The 23,428-nt window shown below is 30.8% G+C and overlaps 1 protein-coding gene across 1 annotated transcript in view; it reads left to right on the plus strand.

Annotated features, from left to right (window-relative positions):
• LOC130440678 (uncharacterized) overlaps positions 1–23,428 on the plus strand; it is a 696,836-nt gene that overhangs the window by 310,879 nt on the left and 362,529 nt on the right. The gene's annotated exons all lie outside the window — the stretch shown is intronic.

The raw sequence follows: 23,428 nt of genomic DNA on the forward strand, positions 1-23,428 counted from the left end.
AATCATCAATAAACAATTCCCAGTGAAGTATTTTTTCCTCATTAACACAGTCTGGTAAATAACACAGAGATCCCTTTCAACATGGTATAAATATTGACGAGATAGATATCTCAATTACTGCTTTTTTTCAGGGTCTGAAATATCCTACATCAGGAATATTTTGTAAGTTTACTTACAGTTATTAACTTTAATTTTATAAACTTAAATTCCTATTTATTTTTCTACAGGTAAGATACTTATCTTTTGGATTTGTGATAAACACTATTGTTCTAATAAAATTATGTTATATTTTATATACTTGAAATGTATGAGGTGTTCACGTCCAATCAAAGATAAGTCACATAATTATGACATACAAAAAAAAACTACAATAAGATAAATTCCAATCATATTGACTGATAAACGTAATACGCCTTGCAAAATGTCGAACAATAATTGAAAGGAATTATTTCACAAAATGATATCAGTGATATTTGAAAGTGGATAACATTCAGCCCAAAACAAAATATTACGAGGAGTTTCCGAGCTCAACATGAATATGTCATCATATATCAGTATAAGTTCGGAAATATATTTGCCCATGCGTTTAGAGCCTCTCGCTGAAATTTCAGTCCTTTTCGGCGCTTAGTTTCTATTTGACAATCATATAAGTGACTCGTTGTTCAGATTTATCTGGAAATTGATTATATAGTTGTTATTCATTATTTGTTTCAAAAGGCAATACGTCTTCGCAAATAGAAGAGGTATACAGAGACTCATCATCATCATCTTTTACAATTAGTGCAGCAGAATTCAAACATGGCCGTATCAGCTTGACGAGCGCTCGGTACAACCAAAAACTATTACAACCTGCTATAATATCAAAAAGGTTCATCAAATGGTATTGGACGACCGTCATGTTAAGATTAAAAGGATATGAGAGGCTATCTGCATATATAAAGAATGCACTGATCAAAGAATTATACACTCGTAGCAATACGCGCGCTGAATGCCACGTTTGTTCACTTTGGATCAATGAAGTAAACTGGATCATATTTTTTTCATCCGTTCGTAACTCTTGATGGAGCCTTGATCCACCATTGTTCTCTTGAAATGGAAAAAAGCATCCAAGACGGTTTAATTGCCTGGAAAATTGAGAGCAACCGATTTTTGTGATAGTCATAAGATTGTCCTCATCTTAAAAAATATAAAACAGTAAGAAGTATCCTGCTTAAAAAATGTTTTCCAATCAGAGCAACCCCCTTCTCACATTTCGATGATCACTGAATAAATTTCACGAACTGGATTTCGAATTAGTTGGCCACTCTATTCACCATATCTGTCCCGCAGAGTTTTTTTCCAGTTTCCTTACCCTGATAATTCACTCGCAGGAGAGAGATTTTCATCAGATGAGGAAGTAAACGCTTATTATGAGAAGAAAGACGGCAACTAACATTTGGAAGGGTGGACAACGCGAGATTATAAAAATTGCCATTTTCAAATGAACTACGGTTATAAAGAAAGTTCACTATGACTACATCTGTGAGCTATAGATGATAAAGTGTATCAATTAAAAAGGAGACTATATTGACAAATAAAAATTATTATGTGAAATATATCTAGTTTCTTGTCGTGTCGTGTCGTAGACAACCCTCTTAAATAGACAATGCAGGCAATGGCTAGAAATATTATAGTGGCAAAAGCTAATATCCACATTGTGACTTGGAAACAGATTAGATCAATCAATATTTAAAAATGCAGCAGACGATAGACAAATAAACAAGGCTTTATGATTAGGTTTGGGAAAATGGAAGAAAGGCAACTAAAAACATTTCAGGAACTTCTATTATCTAAATCTCTCGACGTTACCCTGTAAATATAGGTCACAGATGTAGTCATAGTGAATTTTCCTTATAACCGTAGTTCATTTGAAAATGGCAATTTTTATTATATCCAGGATATAGAAATAAAATGTTATTTCTGAAATAAATAGTTTGGTTTTTTTTTCATAGTAGAAATACCCGAAATTTTCTAGTAATTTTGATCAACAATAAAAAAGGAGGTATATGATTAATGATGTGCACATGAAAACATTAATTCAAATGAACATGAAGATTTCAATAGAACTAATCGGAATATAGCTGAGTTCACAATACCTGAAACGTAAACAGAGGAAACTCATTCAAATAGTTACTTTGTAATAAGTGATTCGGAGGAAAGAGCATTCATTTCAATTGAACAAAAAGATCTCTACTTCTAATGAACTTTCAGTGGACATTAAAGAAGACAAAACAGTAAAGGAAATAAATTCCTGGGAAAATTTAACATGGCTGACAACGTCATTCGTATTAAAAATCTGCATTTATAAGAAATATTAAATTCCTTGTTGAAGGAAAGTAAGATGGTGGAAACTATTAAATTAAGAAAATAAGACAAGAAAATCAATCATTTGCATGGAACATGAAGAGACTAAGGAAATTTTTTCGACAAGTTTAACAAGATAAACTGTTTATAATTTAATTTGTCTGAAAGCTTAAAATTTTAGGGTAGTAAAGATGTATTTGATTGATTTTGTGCTGAGTATCGCACAAGAATTAGTGGATAACTTATGGCGGTTTTGTTTTTCATGAAATGCAAAGAGGGCTAGGTTTCTTGATCGTTAAGATGGTTCATCCTTCGAAAAGGTAGATTTTGATGATTGGTGGGAACACGCAGGAACAATAATTCAGAATAAGGAATTTGAATATTGTTATACACTCTCCCGGAGTCAATAATAAAGAAAAAATCCCTTTATAAATCATTCAAAACTGAATAATAGCACAATTTTAATAACACAGGAGGTGGGAATCAATGTAAAATCATAATTCGGTGTTGGAGAAAGTGTTATCTAGATTATGAATTATTTTAATTGAGATCTACATTTTTGTTTGTATAGTCTTCTAATTGTGACAGGTAGAATCTGATGTAATAGGTGATAAAAAGTAATAGTGATTAAATGAATTTGTGTTACAAATATAGACAAATGTCTAATTATACTATCGTAACATTAAAGTGTAACATAACCATACAGATTAATACCTGAGTGTCAAGTATATATGACGATTTTTTAGTTTTAGAGTGAAATTCAAATAATATTGTACAGAGTATAGTTTCTAAGTTTATATATATGATCGGAGTTGGAGTAGCAACGATATATACACTTTTTAAGCAACAAAATCTGGAAGACAAGAAAGATTCATAGTGGGAATGGGAAATGAAGGATTTGATGATAAAAGGTTGTTGAATTTTATTCAAATTCTATGGAATACTATCGAGCGCATGTGTGTTACCTTAAGAAACATGTTAATACCAGTTATGAAACTGTGCAACAGAAAACAAAATTTTTTACGAATATTGCATATTTATTGTTGACATTTTTCAACTTTTTTCGTTTTTAGTCCTTTTTATGAGTTGTTTCTTGTTTTATTAGAACAATACGGTTTTTTATGATAATTACCCGTTTGAATTTACCCGGAAACTCTTCTTTAATCATTGGTTAAATCGGGTTTTCAGAAACGGATCAAAGCGATGGTAATCGTGCAGTGAAATATGCGAACTTAGCAAGATTCGAGAAACCTTTGAGGTGTCTTTTTCTATACAATTGAGGTGGAATAATCTATGTTTCAGATTCTGAACATGCTGGGATAGAAGTGAAGATATACTTTGACATAAATTAGATATAAATTTTTGTTTATATTCTCTCTAAATCGGATCCCATATTCACTTTCACGAATTTCTGATTTATATAGACAGCGGGCCACAGAAAAATGTCAACACTGATATTTGGCAATATTCATTAGCTTAGAAAGATGATGAGATACATCGACATATATATACCACTTTCTCAACCACATATTCATGAATAAGATGAATATAGATTAGGTATGATGACAGAATCGAATTCCTTGATACTTACGCGCGATATTTATGCAAGAAAATTATCTATTCCTTCAAAGTGCAAAGCTTTTAAATCGCAATGCCTGTGCATTTTACAATGAGAATATGATTACATTTTCAATTTGGATTGAAATAATGGATATGTTCCAAATGATGCCCATTCAAACACTGTTCGAAATTACGTGGCATGTTTCGAATTATTTCAGTAGGTAATAATTTAATTTTATTGAATTCGTCTGCTTGCTGTTTTCTCGCTAGGAACAAACGATTTTGGTTTTATAATTTTTTCCTCTTCAAATAAACACATCACAAAATACAAGGAAGTTCAGGAAATCATTGACATCACCTCACAGCTCAATTTTAATGTAGAATAGTACCTATTATCTTTATTAATTCTGAGTGCGGGATAAATATTGCTTTCTAATGAAGATTTTTGCTAAAATATTTGTCAAAAATACGATATCCATTAATCCTTACTTACACTTCAATATAAGAGGATTTTGAGAATAATTGATATTCTTGAATACTTTAGGACTTTTGCCATCTCGATAAAGGAAATTATATCGAGTTATAGTACAAACAAGGAATAATTATCAAATATTTGTTGGAGCTTGCATTAGTATTTATTTTTACCATCATTATCTCATAAAACTATAGTCGTCTATACAATAATAATAATAATAAGTTCGGTCTTCTCAATATGTACACACCTTATTACAAGTATCATTTACCGAAGGTGCTCGAGAATGAGAATTTTAGACTCTACGACGAAAGATCCATTATCACCGATAGACAGGTGATGAATAACAGATCTGACATAGTGGTGGTTAATAAGAGTCAATTCAGTCCTTCTTGTTGATATAGCTATACCGAACACTGATAACGTTTTCAACAAACACCAGGAGAAACTCACCAAATACGCGGATCTCGCAATTGAGATTAAACAAATGTGGCACAGCGAAAATGAGGAAATAGTCCCAGTTATTACGTCAGCAACTGGCATCGTGCCTAATACCATGCACGATAGCATCGCCAAACTGGGATTATCAAAAAACACTTTCGCCGCAATTCAGAAGGCTGTAATATTGAATACTTGCCACACAGTGCGCAAGTTTATTATGAGGACTGAGCCTAATCCTTTTGTTACTTTGTATCCGGGATAGGTAAATATTATCCTATCTGCCATGCTCAATGATACAATGTGCGGATTCAATATTAAAGCTAACAGAGACACCAACATACCTCTCATCTTCTTTACATGGATGATATTGAGCTAAACGCAGCAAATAAGCGTCAAATCAATTACCTTATTGACATAACATATCGATTCTCCTCCGATATACGAGTACATATGAAGTTTGGACTGTCTAAGTACAAGACTCTACATATCGAAAAAGGCAACTGAGATATCGTACAGATGATGGGAAACGGAGAAACCTATTAATATCTAGGATTTCAGCACGCTAAGTTACTGGACTACAAGCACGCAAAAGCTTGAATTCAGGATCAATTCACCAAAAGAGTGAAGTCACTTATGAAGTCCGAATTAAATGCAGGCAATCAACACCTATGCAATTCCTGCTTTTACGTACTCTCTTCGAATCCTGAAGTGGACTGAAACAGAGATAGAGGGTATTCAAAGGTTAACACGAATAATGATAACGAAGAGCATCAACCACCACCCGAAGTCATTCACTATTACAACATTATCTCAAAAAGAGGGAGGAAGAGGCTTCATCGACCTTCTTAACCTGCACTCTCGATAATGAAACTACGTGAATTCTTTCATAGGAAATCAGAAACCTCAACTCTACACCGGATTATATCCAAGGCAGATGAGGATTACTCACCCCTCAACCTCGCATCACCAGAATCTGACTTAAATATAGTATTGGATACCGAGAAGCTGGAACAGTGGTCACTACACATGTTTCCCCTGATGATTTGCTGCTTGACATTTTGTAGTAAAAATTTGGACTGTGCAGCTTTCTTCTACTGTACATAATAAGCTAACCCGCATCTTTTAGTTTATACGAGATTCTTTCTATTCGTCTGTTGCAGTAGATTAGTTTCAAACAAGAGTTCTGAGTTTTTTTAATTCTATGAGTATCACTTTTGTCTAATCATGGCCCTCTATATCACATCATATTTATTAAAATGTAAAAGCCCTAAATAATCACACAGCATTTCCTTTATGTCAATATTTAAATACATTCTTTGTTGATAGATTAATTTTAGTGAAGTATAAGCTTTACTTAGTTTCGTTATACGTTTTATAAATCGTAATTTAGTGTTAATTATCAAATGAAATATCTACCATATTTACTAAAAGTAAGTATATTAATCTCAAATCGCAATTGCATCCGATTAAGTACCTCTAATATTTGTGCACCGTGGCAAAAATATTTTTAATAAATGTTTTCTAGAGATAAAAATAATTTCAGTTAGGTCTTGATTTATTTTGTCTGAAGCCTCCTGTATCTTAGGAAGTTTGAATGAATAATAAATCTGGGTGTTGGAGGCATACTTGTGGTATTTACAATGTGTAAAGTAAAAATGAGAGTGCGAAGTGTATAATGTATAAGAGGGTATCTAAAATGCATCGTTAGTTTATTAGACATGACATCATCTGAAAAAACCTATTGAGATCGTCCTGAAATGTAACTCTTAAGAAGGGCAATAGCTAAATTGCTAAATCCAATAAAACGAAGAATTGCTATTAATATTTTATGATTTAAAATATCAAATTCTCTGGAATAATCAATGGATACAAGTACACTCATTTCGCTTTAATTTAACGAATAAAATATATCATCAGTGATAGCAGCCAATGCTGTTGAGTAGCTATATCCAGATCTAAATCAATCTTCAACAATTTCCTGTATTCAATGTATCTTGTGAAAAAAATATGATAGTTTAAATTCCTACGTATAATAGTTTCTGAAAACCAGATTCTTAAATTACTATTTTTGCCGTTTAAGGAAACTACTAGCTAATAAATATAAATATTATAAAGTTTCGTTTTTTCATAGATCCATCTTAGTTAGTTTAGTGAAGTAGTTGTTCTTCATACAAACTTTTACAAAAGTATAAAAAATATCTCGTTCTGTAATAGAACATTTTCCATGTACCGACTTAATACTTAACTGATAATAACTGACAAACCGTCTTAATACCAAGTTTTTGATTTTTTGAAATATTTTATTGATTTTTAATTGACATAACTATGGATTTGACAGTTGGAACTCATAAATAACAATGAAAGTATTGTTGAACATCATTTTATCTAAATAGTATTCTTTTTAATCAGGTGCATTACAACAACGTAAATATTAGATAAAATACACACAAACAAAACTTAGGTATCTTTGCCGAGAAAAATATCATTTGGAGTTTCTACTCAGCAGATGTTTAATGATGAAGAAAGTAATGAGCAGTCAGTTGTAAGTATTCCCAAAGCATGTAAATTTCATCATTACAAACTAAAAATATCACAGGAAATAATGAGAATATTGTTGGGGCTATGAATAAATATAAACGATTACTCTTTCTTTTTCTTTTGATGCCTCCACGAATATGTTAATTGGCGAGGTAAATTTACAAAATCAAGTAGATACTGGTCGAATGAAAACCTAGGCTGGATGAAAAAAGTCATATATAAATCTCAAGACAGAGTTAGGACAAGAATTGTAGGAACCAATCTTTAGGATCAAGATTGTTTCGCCAGATAATATTTGGAATCCTTGCAATTTTTCCTACCCAAGTTTTGAAGAAGTTTTCGCAGCTCCCCATTTCGTATGACTTTTTACAATAGATTAATTTTCTTCATGTATATAATTTCAATGCGACGTGTCTTGAAACTCTGGGGAATAGCCTCTACTACAAGTAGATTTCAATTAATTACATTTGTAACCATTTTTCGCATTGAACATATCAGTAATATTTCTATTTTTAAGTGGTAACTCCGTCGTGAGTGCAAGGAAATTGCGAAATTTTAAGCTAGAGTTTGAGAAAAAAAAGTTCAATTCAATTTTATTTATCGCCTTTTAGGGATGATATCTGTAAATAAAGTTGTGTATAATATTCATTACAAATTCCAACCTTGAATGTACTTCATTCTTGATTCTGTTGGAATAATATTATGGACTTTGAATCTACCTGAACTATCCATCATAACAAATAATATGATTTTTTCCATTGATTCTGATATTGTTATAATCAAGTTACAATCAACTACTCATTTTCTATCCCTAAGGTCGAAACTACCTTGGTTACATTTAGTTTCAATCCAATAAATCTCATATTTTCTAAGAGTAACATTGAATCATTTTGAAAGAAAATCTCTTTTTACACTTTCTATAATTTATTCAATTGAATTTCACACCACCTTTTGGAGTATTTTTTTATATTCATTATCTTTTTTCATTCTTTTAACTAGCTGCTTCATTCTCTTTATTCTCCATTACATTATCTCAGATACAATACTTCATTATCTATTTATTGAGAATTACTGTATAAAAAATCGCAAATCAGTAATTTATTGGTACACTTAAAATTCACATTTCTATTGTAACCGTACTATAATTTTTTCAGAACACTCGTTGTGGTGGAAATCGACAATGTGGAAAATTGGCTTTTCACTGGCTTTGTTTTTGAGCTCATTTGAGTGGAAAGTTTTTCAGGTGAAAAACATGCCACCGAGGTTTTTTGTCAACGCAAAAGGTCAAATTTTCTCGAAAAATTATATTCCGTGAAAAAGATTCATATTTCAATATTAAGGACGTATCAAATTATTTCTCATAAATTTTGATTACCATATTTGAATGTTTCCCTTAATTTTATTGCCATTAAAAAAATGACATATACCCTGTTCGAGAAGATATTAAAGCTATGCTAAATTTTCAGAAAACCAAAAATTATTTTGGAAATTATAGAGGAATTTGATTATAAAATACTTTAGAGAGTCAGTCCAATCATTACAAATGGAAGATACAAAATCATAAAAATAATCATATTTGATTCATAAGTTTTCATAGAACAATAAGTTTGTTTGTTCTGTTTGACAAATAACGGTGCAGAGTAGAGTTTCATTTCAACTAAAGTAAAAGTTAAATCTGTTCATTCGCTTATGCATTCACTTATTCATTCGTCTGCTCGTCAATTTATTCATTTATCTGTCCATCTATTTATTCATTTATTAATTCGTTCAACTCAACTTTCCACACTTGGAAAAGCCTTTTTAAAAATTATTTAGTTGAGAAAGTTAAAAGTATTCAGATTATTCTATACTTAAAATATAAACTAAACAACTAAAAGGTTAGAAATACAATATAAACAAAAACTACTTCTAACGAAAATAAAAATGTTTTGTGTTTATTCATTAGAAATTGAATGGTAGAATTAAACAGTGATATATTCAAATGGTATGTGAAGAGATAATTCCAGATAACTCTGCTAAATCCGATTAAGAAAAGAAATTGAATATTGGTGTAAGTTTTCACTTTCGTTTTGGAAATAATGCTGCATAAGACAATGATATTGTTCCAGTTTATCAGTTCTATCTGGGTATTGTGTAATATATTTCATATCTCTAATGGGAATTAGAAAATTATGAATAGAAACTGTACTCTGTACAATATTTTGGAAGCATTTGAGAATAAAACGAAATATATCAATCTTTTGAATTGACAATATTGATGTATAACTTTATACATAAATCAGCAAAAAATTTATGTCAAACTATATATTTATTCTGCTTCTGAAGATTGAAATTGTACAAGTTCAATAGATCTCACCTTTTCAATACTTTTGTCTAGATATATTAGATTTCTCTTATAATGATGTTATGATTGCAGATGATTCTGTTCTAAATACTATGTTGGTCATTTTTTTATGATAAAGTTTCTCAATCGTGATATTTGAATAAAATCAAATTCATCACGTTTTGTATCTAATGATAGCAAATCTTGATTGATCTATTTGCAGAACAAAATAAAATCTGTTCTAATGAAATCTAATGAAATAAAGATATATTTGGTGTTATAATATTTAGCTAAGTTGTGGGGTAGAGGGTTTCTGAGTAGTGCATTCATAATTCGAAGGAAAATGATCAATGTGATTATTTTCAATGTGAATTCATTCTCTGTTTCCGTTTCAATCCAAATCAGCATGAACTCTCACGACAATATGAAATTAATTGGAAGCACAGTGTCGCTATCTGTCGAAAATTGGCGTACCCATCATTCTTCTTCGAAACAAAAATTCACCACTACTTTGCAACGGAACCAGACTCTCAGTCAAGAAAATGATGAAATTGATTGGATGACAGTAACGCAATTTTATTTTAAATTTTTCTCATTGTTTGAACTAAATTATTAACCTTCTAAATATAATATTGACAGAAAAAGAAGAAGTCTGTATGTCCTTTATGAATCTTAAACTACGCATTTGATCATATTATGATCTTAAGCAATGTTGTTCATGAGCCCTCGAAGGTTTCTGAGTGGTGGATTTATGTTTTGAAAAATTATGAGTGTGCCAATTTTCGATGGATGGCGTTACTGTTAGCCAGGTTAAATTGGATTGGATACATTGTGAGATTCGGGTTACTAGTTGACATCTAAAGCGGTGCACTTAAAAGTACATTTATAAAAAGAGATTTGAACGGTGATCAAAGATTTTGAATTATTATATACTTACTTTACTATATGAAATGTATGGAGAAATATATACACAGCGACATTTGATACGTTGATGGTCGTTGCATACAAATATCTATAGTTACCTTACTACGACATATTTTAAAATGGACGAAATAGATCCAGACGAATTTTTTAAACATAGATTAATGAATATGGGTTTATATTACTAACTTTTCAACTAATTGAGCAGAAACTTAATAAAACATTCAATAAGAAAGTCTGATTGTCAATTTAATCAGGAAGTTAATCACTGGTACCTCCCATGGAATTTTTAAATGGAAAAATGATTCCCTATATTCTGCCGAATTCTAGATTTATTGTTATTTGTTCTATAAACACTCATTAGCATCTACAAATTATATCAAATGTGTGCGTTATGACAGTATCTCAACAAGTCGACATTTATGAACGTCTAGAACGCGTCAAGCTCGCTTTCATTTTGGGTACTGCTTTATAAACTCAAACGCATTTTTCACGTCGTTCCCGCACAATCATGCCTCCAAAGATATATGTTCTTTATTTGAACGTTTCGAGTTATATATAAACTGTTTAACGGCTTGAATAGAAAACGTTATAAATAACCTAATAATATTAAATTGAACGGACTCCTATCGCGGGGGAAGCCGCGTCGGGACACGCTTGTTAATAATAAGAGCTTCGGTTGACTCCTGGCATAAAATTAATTGATTCATTCTCTCTAACGTTAGAAACCGACTCATTAATTTGGTGTAAGTCATTTTTTTGACAATAACTTTTTCCACAAAAAGAACATGTTGAGATCAATTCACATAATTTTTGTAGCTTGTTCTGTGGATGTGAGAGGTTTTCATATTGCCAACTATATCTACATCTATCTATTTGAAAATGTTACAAACGAATATCTTGCATTATTGAAATTTTATTATAACCTCGAGTCGTTTAAGAGGAAAACTCGTTTCTAGTTAAATATCAATAAGTTTGTTATTTTTCAATAAAAAATCATGGATAATTGATTCATTTGGCGTGTTTTTTTCTATTATGACATTGGAAGGGCAGTTGACCAGTTTTCGCCCATTGTACTTCCAAGAAAAAATTGTATTGGTTATAAATATCTAGCAGAACAATTTGTCAGTTCAGACGTCTTGCTTCCGAATAATAAAAACCACAAATATTCATATAATCAGTCAGTATTTGCTTAGGTTTCTATTTTAGGAGTACGTTTATATTCACGACTTTTGCATTCAGTTAATACATTACAAACAATCGTCTTTTCATGAGGAGTGCACTGATTTCATGTGCACACAGACATCGATAAACATTCGTCGTCGCTGTAGACTGCGGCGGTGATAGAGACAAATGATTGACCGATCCTATCTAATATTCCGATATGCAGTGGAGAATTATTGAAATATGACGGCACAAAATTTAATAAGTTTGCAAAGGGATTATTTAATTTGGGGATAAACATGCACATGTACCTCTGATTAGATTAGCATGAAATAATGATATATCCTGTCACTATGACCTGAATTATTTGAAAAAAGCTCTACATGTTTGTGTAACATCAACACCACTCGTGATAATAACAACTTACGTGACATTATGAACACTATGTATAAAATTTTTATTATTTCACTTTAGTATCAGCTTTCACAATACACAAAGTGATTGAGTGTAACTAATAACGTCATATAAACACTAATTCAGCAACGTCCTAAATGAATTCTGAAAGTAACGTAACCTGAAATTTATTAGTTATTTAGTTATTAGAGAGTTATTCCCAGGAATGTTTTACCGAACTCATTAACGAGTGAAGCCATCAGTTTTTGAAAAACAAATTGCGAGAGTTCATTTCACACAAACAGCAATCTCATATTATAGGTACTCTGAATATTTCTTGAACATCAGAACTAAGGGCAAAGAAACCTACAGCAATCTGTGCACTCTATAAACTTGATAAATATAAGAATATATGAATTTATGACCGTAATAACAGAACCAAATATCTAGAAAATATGCTTAATTAGGTATATTTTCGCTTAAGATTTATTTTTCTAATAATGGATAGAGGAAATCCAGCCAGGCGAATAACCGACGTGGTGGTAAAAGTAGCCAGTATTATCCAGTATTTAGCAAGATAAACTCGTGTGAACCCAAGTGTCGTTCCTTTAACAGAAGCAGCTTTTACGATGCGGTCTGAACTCCCAGTTTTCCACAAACTTTCTTTTTTTATTGGTTTATTTCTGCTGTTGCTATTGTCTACAGAGTATCGTGCGGCATTACAGAATACGTTCAATTTTTATTTAGTTTTCTTGTTGATGATCTATGAATCTTTCCACTTTTTCTCATAAGAACTTATTTATTTATAGCGATGTTCCGGGAAAATGAAAGATATCACTGCTTAAATTGAACGTAATTGAAGACCCAAATATAGAGTTTTCATTATATTCACGTAACAAATATAATTGGCTAAGACCTATTTTTGTGACCCAAAAGCAGTTTTCCTCTTGTTTAATCTATAAGTACTGAGTGACGAAACATCTGGGTTGTAAGATCGAGTGTGTTTAGACCAGTAGTAGGAAGTTTAAAAACGGCTCGTCATTATGCTTTCAAAAAATGGCGTTCGCAGTGTATGTCGCGAAACATGTATCTAGAACAACGCAATTAAGCTTGAATGCTTCTTGGTGCTACCCGTCAAATAGTGTGGTTGGCGTATTTAGAAGTTACCTGTTGCTCCGACTGACTCGAAGTCAAGTGGCACTAGTTACTTTCAACGACGGTCTAATAAGAAACATTGAAGCAGCAGACGACGTGACTGCCGCAAAAGCTTTTCACAAGTAATCTAACGCACTTTAGTTTCAAGTTGAAATAAAGTGCCAAACAAACTCACTAACTTTTGAAGACAGTTAAGTGGTAGGAGCGATTTAGAGGTGGAAATGAGTCTGTTAGACGAAAAATGAAAAAGGTGCCAGAAAGAGTCAGAATTTTTAATCTTTTAAACAAGTCCCGTCAGAGAGCTCTGCTCTTTAGTCCGAGTAGATATCTAACAGTTTTCTTTTATAATTTGAAGATTCCCTTAAATTGAGTTTTACCACACGTACCCCATAAGGGAAGGGTATATCGGAGATGTGACTCAATAAGGGCATAATAAACTTTTAATGGGGTGAAAAAATGTTGAAGTGAAAAAATGAATACATTTTCTGATATTGTCTTTAACGGACGGTGTTTCTTGTTGATGGGTACTTTTGGAATTTAACGATGTTCATTCAGCTGGAAATAATGATTCTTAGGAAGAGAGGTTACGGTGATCGTAAAAGTACTTATGATGAGGTCGCTAACTAACTGATATGTATTCAAATCGCGAACAAATCATTAAAACTATAATTTGAAGAATTGTGGAATTTTTACATTGAGCTAAACATCGTTCTATATCTAACCAACCAAACCGAGATTTATGATGAAAAACCTCCGGACGTTATTCAAAGTTTTTCAGAGAATCCTTGTACATTACAACATTTTTTTGAAAAATACATTATAGACATTCATTCAATTACGCTAGAACAAAAAAATTATTTGATCATGACACCCAATGGAATTTTGTGAGATAGTTTATTCCAAAGCAGCAACGTTCATTTAAATGACACCGATAATTCTCTTAATAATATATATATATATATATATATATATATATATATATATATATATATATATATATATATATATATATATATATATATATATATATATTGTAGTATTATTTATAGATGGAGGAAGAACGTAGAAAACAATGTCATTGAAAGTCGAGGTTTGAGCAGGTATTATCTGGAGTATATGGAGTATCTAACCATATTTTCAATACATTGCAGCTTTTCTAAAGTTCTACGTTTTATCTGAAAAATTGAGTTCTGCCTGTTTTGCGCTACGATCAAGGTACTAAACTAACCCACCTTTATAACAATTTATGCCCTTATGCATCTCCGATATCCCCTTCCCTTCAGGGTTAAGTGAGCAAATCTTCAAACTACAAAAGAGAACTGTTAGATATTTATTCAGACTAAAAACCAGGGCTCACTACCGGGACGTCTTTGAAAGATTCAAAATATTGACTCTTACTTCCTTATTTATCTTTGAATCCGTTTGCCTGAGACCTAAGCCTTCATCTCCAGTTTTTGAAAGATCATTGTACCGTTATCCACTTAGAAACGGGGAGTACCATCCTTATCTATCTATTCCACGTTCAGAATTGATTAAGTGCTCAAAATTTTTACAATGCAAAAAAATGCACAATCATTTGAATAATGACATCAAGTCTTAAATACCTTTTCCTGCATTTTCGGAGTACTCTACGCATTACCATTTTTAATACAAATTATTATATAAATATATAAAAATTTTTTTATGTACATTGAATGTAATTTTATTGTGTCTTCATTAAGTTATATGTGTGTTTGTTTCTTAGTTTTGTAGAAGCTTTTGTCTATAAATTGTTAATAATTTTTTGTCAATAAAACATTTCTCTATTTTCTCTCTCTGGCGTCAATGAAATACACGACATTGTAGAGGTATCTGCGCATCATATGCGATTGACTGTAGAACTGTAGAAAACTGTAGAATTTGAAGATGTTTTTGATAAATTACGCGCAATTGGTTCCTTTCAAGTTTCAAACAAATTTGAAGTTCAATTCTCCCCGTTTATATTTTCTACAAAACTTGGAGTTATACACGGGGCACTGTTTCTGGAGGTCATTCGCGACAATTCTGGTGAATGCAGGTTATATTACAACATTCAAGAGACGAAGTTCCAAATAAAATTTTGCGAGCAGTGAACGAACCGAAAATCGCAAATAATAAATCATCAAAGCCCCCTCTTTTATTATACAAATTGACTAAACAATAAAACTATACATTTTTATAGCTATCACAAATATAAAGGATTACAGTTGGTATGTAAATAATATCAAATAAATTGTTACTTTGAGAATATGTAAATAGAAAAAAAGGTTATTGCGTTATGGGAATAATATTGTACATAACTCGCTGGAAAGTGATTTCCGTATTCGGTCTGCAGCCTTGTAAGTACTCCCACTTGTGTGCTAAATTTTACTTCCCAAGCTCGTTATGTAATATTCTATAACCAAGTTACGTTGAACACACTGTATTTCATACCTCGCACAGACAGTAAAAATAAAAATTATCATAAATAGTACAATCAATAATTCAGTTATTTAAACTGTCATCAATAGAATTTGATTGAAACGTTCAACTTCTTCCAGAATTAGGAAAAAAATATTATAAGTATTTATATTGATTGAGATGGGTCTCTCAGTGAATTCGTTTTCCTCTTTATCAGATTGAGTGTCGCATCTGAAATTATTTCTCGGAGTGAATGCCTGACACGAACAGAATTCGTGAAGATTCTTTATCATCGTGAAATATCTCTTGGTTGTAAGTTGCAGACGTGTATCAAGAATGATGATTTTCAATCGTCAGCTATCGCAGTAACCCGACAGATTTGTCAACTTATATAAAGGATCACGCAGATCCTATAAAAAATTACGCTAATTTATATAATGAGAAAATTGGAAATATCCCTGTAACGTTTATCGCAGATATTTTCTCTTCATGAATATATTTATAAATTTACTCTAATCAAAAACTGACATTGATAAAACAAGATATTGGATATGATAATTGATCTGGTTTAGGATCTATGATTATATTGAAGAAATAATGTAGAAGTATATAGGATGTAAATGGGGAGACCAGGTGGATCACAGGAAAGTAATTATTCAGACATTGACGATTCGGCAAAATATGGTGTACCATTTTGTGTATTGAACAATTCGTGCTCCAAATCTTCATTGTTGTTTCTAAGAAAGTAAGTAACTATCGATTGTTAGGAGTTGAAAGGGTCCTAACAATCCTACCGAATCATATTTCAAATGGATGGAAATTTTGGAGAATTCGATGAACACTATACTACGCGGTTCACGAGAATCCCAATACTAAGCGGTTCACCAGAATCCGAAGCTATTTTCTGTAACCACTACCCTTTCTATATTCATGTTTTCTCTTTTCCACTGAACCCATTTTGATAAATTTTGGCAACGCTTTAGCCTCATTACTTTTAAAATAAATTTTTCCAATTTCTATTCTTTTCTGTACGGTTTTCATCATTTCAACAACGCTATATATTAAGTAATCAATATTAGCTGTGTATTAGAAATATTTAATAAGTTGTTGATCTACAGTTTAAAAATCTTCAATTCAACATTAAAAAGTTATTTTTGAACTCATTGACACAAAAGAGTTTCTCTCTTGCACTCAAGATCGACGTATTCCTCTTTCTTTTTATTAGCTCTTAGTTATTTGGAGTGAACTAATATTATTGAGACGTCGTGTATAATGAGGTGAAGTTACGAATAAATTTATTTTCCACCTTAAAAATAGATGCAAATGTGAAGAATATAGGTTTATTTTTGTGTATGAAGCTTTGGAGGGAAGTAGAACTATCAAGCTACCTATACAACAGCTTAAAGGTAATAACTAGTGTATTATTTGAAGTAGATACTTAAGTAACACATTTTAGCTTAGAAACAAACTAAATCACAAATTTTTTTGGCAGGTAATAAAATGTCACTTTTTATGGAATATTGTATATTGTATAAATGCAAAGGTAAATATTTCGTTTCAAAATATTTTATTATACAAGAAAGTTTTATTTTCTTTATATCAAAAGTACTATTATCAAATGTGAATGACACATTCCTTAAACTATTCAGTACAACAGTCAAATCTTCATGTCTTGAAATTATATTTCTTCCTGCATCACAACTTCCATTGATGTACTTAGTCGCAAGTCCAGTGTTATTTTAGCACTACCCCATGGTCTAAACACTATATTAGCTATTTCTATCTAACGATTCCTCAACATACCCTCCAGCGATCGTTAATATCTTCCAACCGCCATGTTTCTTAAGTATCATCATATCTTCCCCAGGTTCAACTAAAAGTGTAGTAGACGATCTTCGAAATGATTGATGATTTTCAAGAAAACTAGCCAAAGTTTCCAGAACCTCATAAAACTAGTTCCTACCCACAACCTGATTGATACATTTTCCATTGTGATATGCATAAAATAGTCGGCGATAATTCGCTGCTGCTGGATGGTGGGCTATGTACATTATGTAAAATTTAACATATCTTCCACTAACTATAAATCTCCTATTCAGATCGATCGTTCTTTTTTTCCTAAAGTTTCGCAATTAATTGAATTCCCGAATCTTCAATACTATCTAATGTTACGTGGTTGATTTCACAGATTCGATAAGCTCTTGCAATCCCAAATACAATGACAACAACCTTGACCATTGAATAAAATTCATTGAAAGCATCGTTTAACAAAACACTCATTTTTGTACTTGTGAAAAATAGAGCTTTCTTGGGCTTGTAAGCTTTCTGATTTTGCTTCAGAAAAGTAATTAGTTTGAAATAATTTGAAATTCACAATATTATTGTATATTATTGCATGTAATATACTGTTAATCAATCACAATTTTTATGGGTTTTTTGTGCCAATTCCTACAAATAAGCCAATATCACCGTTTTCGAGGAAAACTGCATTTTTTGTCATCTTCCATTCCATTAAACATGAATACGTGGTTTCGTAAATTTTCCGCGATTTAGCTGGCAATAATTTTTCTGACATTATTATGGCTACTACTACTAATTCCGGTGGAATTAAAGAAAACTCGGATTCAGACATTTTTGACTTTATAATATTGAAAATAGCTTCTTTTTTCAAATCAAATCACAAAATGAAATTGACAGCTATTTAAATACTTTCCAAAGTTTCCAAAGCATGGCCGATCCATTTGTCGATGTAAGTATAACATAGCCTATTACTTTCAACACTAAAATGTCACATCGATAATTAACTGACTTGAATAATATGATGATCCTATAATTTTTCTGTATTAGATTTCGTCAGTTATTTGATTCTCATATTGAGGAATTATTTCTCACTTTTCAATTAGTTTAACTGTGAAACCGTTTTTTTCCTTAGGCCCACTCTCAGGAAGGAAATCGTTGAGCCGAATGAAAAAAGTGATCGGTCCAATTCAGTCTATAAATTTCATTACATGCTCTCCTGATGAACCTTACAAATAAAATGGAATTATTGTATCGGTCTAAGATTTCATATCAATCCGGTGTTTCGAAGTGAAGACGAATTCCATATTCCGTGAAATACATAAATATAGATAGCTACATACAGCATTATACAAATAAATTGCTAGACCATGCCTTTTTTCACATGGGTGGAATTTTCTGTCATTAATTCAGTTTTTCTCAATATTATCTATTTTAGACCCCACATAAAGGAGATATTAATAATAATTGACAAATGAATATGATGAAAAAAAAACAAGCATCACTGACATGAGGATTTTTTGTGTTCGTGTACGTGAAAAATTTTTTAACAGTTACTTCACAATTTCACTCATATAAATAGGTTGCTACTCCATGACTTGATTTTTTTACATAAATGGAATATTCTGTCATTAATTAAATTATATATTTATTGTAGTTATTTCGTTATTTCACAAAAGAATTTGTTGAAAATAAGCAAGCATCCCTGACATCAGAATTTTTTGTGATCGTAATTTCGTAAGAAAATATTTCATCGGTTACTTAGAATTTCACTCATAAAAATGGATATTATTTTTTTTTATGCATCCAAATTATATAGAAATTTGAGTATTGGAAATTAAAATAATTCTCAGAATAAAACAACCCTGAAATAACTTTAAATATACTGGTTTATTTCTGTGCAACATTTTTTAATAGTAATCTCAACTGCCAAGATATACTAGTGATCTGTTAGCATTTTGTGATGAAAACTGCAAAATATCAAGATGTGGTTGAGAAATACCAAAAGCAGTCCATAGTTTTTCAATGAAACTCTAGTTTTATATATACATTTTTCAAATAATTTTATATTCAAACAAATACTATATCATATCATCAAACATATGGGATTTCAAAGAAAAAATAAAAGTATAAAAATTCCTTACGAATATGTATTTATTTCGTTAGATGTGGTTCCTTCATATAAAATTATTCCTATTACCATTATGAAAAATTTATTGATAGAAAAATAGGATGAGAATTCAAGAGTGTTCAGAAATACCTCCAAACGAATTCATAAAACTATAAAACTCACACTTACAATAATATATTTCAAATATGAAAATGAAATATACAAAAAAAGGGTGGAGCAACAACCTTGAGGCAGGATAGGAGGCAAGGATGTCGAAGATAAAACAGGCGACAACGCCTAATACGAAGAAGAAGAACAAGATCACCTTCTTCATGAATAACAAAATAAGGATAAAATCAACTTAAAACTTTGTTCTAATAAGAAAAATTAATTTTTCCTTTGTCCCAACATCTCAAATATATAGCAGTAATCAATTAAATTATTTGTAGTTTTATTAGAATTTACAAAATAGAGCTATAAATTTTACTTAAATTATTTAGATCTTTTTTATTATTTATAGCTTTTCGAATTTTTGAATTTTTATAATTGAATTTATGTTTTTTTGATATTTCATGGTTCATTAATGCAGTTCTATTTTTTTGAACGTATTTAGTCTATATTCTAAATACTGAGATGTAGGGACCAAGGAAAAATTAATTTTTCTTATTAGAACAAGTTCTAAGCTGATTCTATTCTTATTTTGGTATTCATGATGAAGATGATTTATAGATCAATATAAATAAGCAAATTGTCAGTGTCAATATCATATTTTGATAAAGAAACGTCGTCAAAATTTGTCCTTCTTCTAAAAATTATCATAAAAAACTAATTTTAAAACAGAGAAGACCTAAAATCAAGAACATTTAGTTGCAATTAATATATCAAAAGGTCCAAAGGTCCAACAAGTAAAAAATTAAAGAAATTTATATATATATATATATATATATATATATATATATATATATATATATATATATATTCTTTTGTTAACTGGTGTTTTAGATTTTAGAGTAGTAAAATATTTGGATAATGTATTATGTCCTTTATGAATTATACTAATATCATATCTATTGAAATAATTCGATAGTTGTTGGGAAAGTTCTTGTACGTCTGGTAAGGACAAATGTTTTTTATGTTTTCTTTGTTTTTTAGTTGTTTGTAGTATCGGTTTATCCTTTTCTTGAATATGTTTATCATTTTTTCCGGATAATTATTTTCTTTCAATGCAGTTTTTGCTTTTTGAATAGCTACGCATCTAAATTCAGGATCTGATATTTGGATAGATCTATCAGCCAAACTTATTATTATTGATCTTTTTTGTGACATAGGATGACATGAATTAAAGTTCAAATATCTTGAGGACCATGCTGGTCCCATACTATTCTGTTTTTATGTTATTATTAATTTTATGTAATGTGACATCAAGTTATTTATGATGAGAATTGAATTTTTTACTTATGTTTTCAATTTGATTCTTTGGTACAGCATTAATGCAATCATCTACATATCGGAAAAAGAATGGAATATTTATTTCAAGTTTGCCTAGAATAGTTTCCTTAAGATCTTCCAGTACTAATTGTGCTATAACACTTGAAATGGAAGCCCCCATAGCACAGCCATCAATTTGTTTGTATATTTCATTTTCATATTTGAAATATGTTGTTGTTCGTGTGAGTTCTATAGCTTTTATAAATTCGTTTTGAGCTATTTTTATATACTTTCCACACTTTCAATAGGAATATTTATATATGAAGGAATTACATCTAACGAATTGAATAATATTCTTATATTTTTTCTTCGAAATCCCATGATTGTCACAGTTCTGCAGATACTTACTAAGAAATTCCTGAGAGACTACTACTCAAAAAAACCTGTAGACTCCGGTGAAGAGCGGACTGGGAGCGTCATCAAAGTAAGGCTAAGTGCCAAAAATTCAAAAATGCAAAGGAAAAGTTGACTTTGACTTATATTTATTTTTGGAGAATGTACTCAAGAAATTATGAAAATTTAGAACTGTGAACAAGCTTTATATGAAAATTTATATTTATTCAATAATTTAATGAATTGAAGTTTTAAAAAAATTACGCAAACTTTCTTAGCGGCCGACATTCGTACACTATTTGATTTAAAAATGTAAAACAAATGATTGAAACAACCAATAACAGCTTAACTAAGTACATGGAATAACCAACGCCAACGCTTCTGTGGTAAAAACTAGAAAGTTCGAGTACTTTAAAAATAATGGCGATACTCGTAACTTTGAAATCTTAATCAGAGAGAACCTGAAAATCTGTTATGCTACAAATATTACAACACGTTAGACAAATATGTGAATAATGTATAATGAACAACTTCCATTTTTTGTCTACCCTTTACATATTTGAATTAATTTGTGATAAATTCTTGAAAATTTCGTGAATCTTTGTTTGTATGACAAGATAAAAACAGAAAATTGAATGAACACAGCAAAAATGGAATCAAATACTCACATCCATTATCAATGATCATACTAAACAAAGTTCATGTGCAATACGATTATTTGCACGCGTTGGTGACAAAAAAATGTAATTATACCTTGGTGAGAAGGACAGGAAAATGTGTAATGTGAACTATTTACATGCAATACCATGTCAGATGGTAATTTGCAGTCTCGTATGAAAACTAATCTGATTTCCATAGTGGCCTAACGACGACGGGATTTCACCCTAATTACTATTGCTTTTTTTATGCAACAGGCATGCGCTTGTTTGCTCTTCGCATTAAGTTATTTTTTTTCATTTGATTCAATTAAATTGAAATAGGTTTATTTCGAAGCAGTTCATTACATTAAAGATCACAGAAAAAATGGTTAGATTAAGAAGTATGAAGGACATATAATCTTAATCAAAAATTTACAAATAGGATGTCACTTTTTTCAAATATACATAGGACACTCCTTTATACATTTTATTTCTACTACCTCCAGCGATAATTATCATAATAGTCAATTCGGAAGATTGATGTGATTATGTTAAATGAAATTTTTGTTCAAGAAATATTGATCTTATGTCTTGAGAAGTTGTATAAGATGAAGACAAATTCTATGTCCTAATGCCCTTTTGGGGAAAATTGAATTATGAACGATATTGCGTAACTGTGGGAGGTTATGTAATCCATCGAAATAATTTAACATGCCTTCATTATACTTACATCGAATTCGATCATATTTTATTATCAATTTTTCCATTTATAACTTCAGACTGTTAATGTAAATCTATTGTCGTAAAAATGGATGTCCATTTCCCTAAAAATTTATGAAACGACTAGTAATTTTTAGTTGCTTCCTTCGTCTTTGATTGTCTTCTATTTTTTTTCCTTGAATTTTATTCTTTTTGATTTTTTTTGTTTCTTCTATATTTCTTTTGCAGTATTCTGATGTCTTTCGTTTTCTCTTGATCTTATATTGTATTTTTTATTTTCTGCTTTTTTAGTCCATTTTCTTTCGTTGTATGTCATTGTCTTACGTTGTCTCCTGTTTTCTTTCGTTATCTTTTCTCTATTGTCTATTATCGATTGTAGGCTTTTGTTGACTTTTGTTATTATTTCCTCTGTAACTTTGTTTTTTTTGTTCACTTCAGTTTTTCTCCTTCTTTTTCGTCTCCGATTGCCCTTAGTTTTTCAATTATTGTACATTATTATACAATTATTTTGCATTTTAATAATATTAAATAGTAGTTTAAGGAACTTTGGTGCAAAGAGCAACATTTGGGAACGTGGTTACAGGTGACCTGCCAGAGAATGGGCGAATGATTGG

The sequence above is a fragment of the Diorhabda sublineata genome, chromosome 2, assembly GCF_026230105.1.
Source record: "Diorhabda sublineata isolate icDioSubl1.1 chromosome 2, icDioSubl1.1, whole genome shotgun sequence".
In the NCBI taxonomy this organism is placed as follows: domain Eukaryota; kingdom Metazoa; phylum Arthropoda; class Insecta; order Coleoptera; family Chrysomelidae; genus Diorhabda; species Diorhabda sublineata.